This window comes from Epinephelus moara, chromosome 20 (assembly GCF_006386435.1).
Source record: "Epinephelus moara isolate mb chromosome 20, YSFRI_EMoa_1.0, whole genome shotgun sequence".
Lineage (NCBI taxonomy): Eukaryota > Metazoa > Chordata > Actinopteri > Perciformes > Serranidae > Epinephelus > Epinephelus moara.
This window is the reverse complement of record NC_065525.1, coordinates 4,125,607-4,130,302: the sequence shown is the minus strand read 5'-3', so window position 1 is coordinate 4,130,302 and position 4,696 is coordinate 4,125,607.

Genomic DNA, 4,696 nt, shown 5'->3' with positions numbered 1-4,696 from the left:
TCTGGCTAAAAGACAGCTGAAATGCTAAAAAAAAAATACAGTGGTGAAGTTGGGATTTGTTTCTTGAAGTTATGTGCTCATCATCTTTTCTGTGTCTTGCAGGCTGCCAGGAGAAGCGGACTGGCCGTCAGATATTGTTTGTGGAAATTTGAAAATAGAGTTTGTCAAATTGACTTTTGTCTCTTCATTGTGCACACTTACACACGAAATAGGGTTTTCACATTGGATGGTGAAATATTTGTAGTTTGAATGGTCCGACCTAAATGAATAAAGGTCGTAGTTAACGAAGCATATGAATATTAATGAAGGAGCGCCTACTGAGCGCAGCTTTTTATTGATCGTTTGAACGTCGCGTGGTGGTCATTTTCGATTAAAGGCCAACGTCTCAGCGACGTCTTGGCAATGAGCAAACGCTCTCCCTGCTACGTCTTAACGATGTAAACTTGATACATTGGGCCGACGTTGGCCAGATGTATGTGTGCTATCTGGGATGGAGCTGACAGACAGACAGACAGACAGACAGGTGGAGCAAGTGGCAAATTGGTATGAAAGCTGGTTCAGGGCATATTCGTCCATTTATGAATAAATATGGAGTGGAAACGCTCATGCATGTGCACCAAGTTCCTGTGTTGACATCCTGTCGCTAGGCTACATCTTCTTCTTCTTCTTCTTCTACTGTTTAATGACGGTTGGCAAACAGCGAATTGGCCCATTACCGCCACCAACTGGTGGAGTGTGGATCAAAATGACTATTACTATTTGTGTTGGGTCCCGCCGGGTCCCAATGCAGCCCTCTATGTCAGAGTACAAAAGTTACCCGGGCCACGGCCCCCCTGGCCCCCCCGGTTCCGCGGTCAATGTACAGGGCAATCCCGGGCATCAAGGGTAAAACTACTGGCTTAACCTCATCAAATCATGGCAGCAATATCCACTACAAATCCACTTAGTGAGGACTCAAATGCACACTGCACACAAGGCAGACTACACTGCAGACCCACTCTAAGGCACACTAAATACAGCAAAAGTTGCCCATGGCAATTCCTCTTCACCCTCATGCAGTACAAACAGGAGGAATTCCACATCAGTTCTCTCCCCCTGCCCTGCTACCCTGTCACCCTTTAGCCTACTGGACTACTTGTTAAAATGTAATTACAGTTCAATTATACAATTTACAAAAGTTGAGCATTCAATAATTAATTGAATAGTGAAATTCAACTGGCGGAAAAACACAGCCTCCCCACATAAACAGACCCCACATCCCACAACAGTATTCAGGTCGGGGGACTGTGAGGGCCATGGCAGAACCTTCAGCTTGCTTCTCTTGAGGTAGTCCATTGTGGATTTTGAGGTGTGTTTAGGATCATTATCCTGTTGTAGAAGCCATCCTCTGAATCCATTCTTCGCTCTACCTGTAAAATGTTCCCCATGCCACTGGCTGCAACACAAGCCCAAAGTATGATTGATCCACCCCTGTGTTTAACAGTTGGACAGGTGTTCTTTTTATGAAATTCTTCACCCTTTTTTACTCCAAACATACCTTTGCTCATTGAGCCCAAAAAGTTCTATTTTGACTTCATCAGTCCACAGGACTTGTTTCCAAAAACCATCAGGCTTGTTTAGATGTTCCTTAATAAACTTCTGAATTTTGTGGTGAGGACACAGGAAAGGTTTTCTTCTGATGACTCTTCCATGAAGGTCATATTTGTTCAGGTGTCACTGCACAGTACAACAGTGCACCACCACTCCCGAGTCTTATAAATCTTCCTGCAGGTCTTTTGCAGTCAAATAGGGGTTTTATTTGCCTTTCCAACAATCCTACAAGCAGCTCTCTTAAAAAGTTTTCTTGGTCTTCCAGATCTCAACTTCACAGTTCTTGTTAACTGCCATGTCTTCATTACATTACGAACCGAGGAAACAGCTACCTGAAAACACTTTGCTATCTTCTTATAGTCTTCTCTTGCTTTGTGGGCATCATTATTTTAGTTTTAAGAGTGCAGACAGCTGTTTAGATGAGCCAATGGCTGCTGATTGTTGGGATAAGATTTCAGGAGTCAGAATATTTATAAAGCTTTGATATTTGCATCATCTGGCCTTTCCTAATGATGACTGTGAACAAGCCAGAGCCCTAACAAGCTAACTAAGGTCTGAGACCCTGGTAAAAGTTGTCTGAGAGCTCAAATGTCTTGGGATGCCCATACTTTTGCATGGTGCTCCTTTTCTTTTTTAACTCTAAAATTGTACAAAACAAAAATAATGCACTAATATTTCTTAAAATGTTAAAAAGCATGTTTCATCTTTATCTTCATGCATTTTAGAGATCAGTTTATCTTCTACTCACTTAACTATTCACAGTGAATTAAATATTGAACAGGGGTGCCCAGACTTTTGCATGGCACTGTTTATTTGTTTCATGCATTCATTTGAGAAATGTTGTGTCCTCCTCATTGCTCCACACAGATCTAGGCCCACCTAGCGCACCTGCACTTTGCCAACCGGGTGTGGCCAGGCGGATTTTGCAAGTTTGGCACACCGTGCGCGCTGACGCAGCTACTCCTCTTTCCCACCTCTGTCCTTCCTACCTGCGCAAGTCGGATAGGGGGAGGAGAGAGGAAGTGGAGTGGGTTTTACACAGCCGATTCACATCACACCAATCAAATGAGCCCCTCTCCTCGCCCTTAATTGCGCCGCACGAAGGCGAAATAAGAGTTTACTCAATTCGCCATAGCAGAAGAGAGCAGCAATATGTACTCCATCTTTGTAGATCACATTAAGCAAGAACATTTCAACATTTGTATGGGCAATCACATGAAACACGTAACCCCTTAAGACACCGAACATAAGTTACAATTTGTTGACAGCGTTTCTCCCGTGCGTGCTCACTCTCTTTCTCTCTCGCAGTCTCACTGTGTTTCTTTTCTTTTGACTTTTCTAAGATGACAGATGCTGAATATATACTCCCTATCTGATGCTGTGGCTGTTTGTGGTTGGCTGAGAGGGATGTGAACTCATTAGTTTGCAGCTGTGTTAATCAAATCAGGTTGGGTTTCCATTACGTGTGCCAAATGTGCCAAACAGTGCCAATCCCCTTTGATCTGACATCAGATGTGACGGGACAGTCAATATAGAGATACATTTATGTGCTGATTACAGATAGTTGCATTGAATAGTGGTTTTTGGGTATTTATTGCATCGTTAATGTGCCTGATATTCTGGAAACCTGCCTGTGAGGTTTTGGTGACGTGTGCGCACTGTCTGCCGGTCAGCCAAACTTTCACTACACCGGCTGCACTCCGCCTGCGCTGACAGTAGACCTGGTTTCAGCTGGCGAGCTTTTAGCGCACCTTCGGCGAAGCCTTTTGGCACGAAACTGTCACTGCGCCAAGCTGGATCTGTCGACACCTCCCCTTGCTGCGCCGCCACACCCATCTCAGCGCACCTCGGCCTGCCAAACTACCAAAGTGAGCGTGCCTTGGGTTGCGCTGCTTAAATCTAGCTCTGCGCTGGGTTCGCCACCCTGTGCTGCGCCGGGAAACTAGAAGCCCTAATGTTTTCATCTGCAGACATTTTTCTGAGTGGAATCTTCAGTAATTTGCAAAGTCTGTCTCCTTTGCACTTTCTTGCATTTTGGTTTTATCAAGACTTCAACTTTCCACCTAAGCCTATTCTTTGCTGTCTCCCTCCCAATTTTCCGTGTTTCCACTTGTAAACGAAGAATGTGAATAAAAACAGGTGGATGGAAAAGCGATGATAAGTGTGGCTGTTCGGAACAACTGTAAAACTGATTTTAAAATTAATTTTGACTTCTGATATACAGTGAACAAAAATATAAACGCAACACTTTTGTTTTTGCTCCCATTTTTCATGAGTTGAACTCAAAGATCCAAAACATTTTCTATACACACAAAAGACCATTTCCCCTCAAATATTTTTCACAAATCTGTCTAAATCTGTGCTAGTGAGCACTTCTCCTTTGCCGAGATAATCCATCCCACCTCACAGGTGTGGCATATCAAGATGCTAATTAGACAGCATGATTATTGCACAGGTGTGCCTTAGGCTGGCCACAATAAAAGGCCACTCTGAAATGTACAGTTTTGCTTTATTGGGGGTGTCAAGGGGGTCAGAAAACCAGTCAGTATCTGGTGTGACCACCATTTGCCTCACGCAGTGCAACACATCTCCTTCGCATAGAGTTGATCAGGTTGTTGATTGTGGCCTGTGGAATGTTGGTCCACTCCTCTTCAATGGCTGTGCGAAGTTGCTGGATATTGGCAGGTACTGGAACACGCTGACGTATACGCTGATCCAGAGCATCCCAAACAAGCTCAATGGGTGCCATGTCCGGTGAGTATGCTGGCCATGCATAACTGGGATGTTTTCAGCTTCTAGGAGTTGTGTACAGATCCTTGCAACATGGGGCCGTGCATTATCATGCTGCAACATGAGGTGATGGTCGTGGATGAATGGCACAACAATGGGCCTCAGGATCTCGTCACGGTATCTCTGTGCATTCAAAATGCCTTCAGTAAAATGCACCTGTGTTCGTTGTCCATAACATACACCTGACCATACCATAACCCCACCGCCACCATGGGCCACTCGATCCACAACGACATCAGCAAACCGCTTACCCACACGACGCCACACACGCTGTCTGCCATCTGCCCTGAACAGTGAAAACCGGGATTCATCCGTG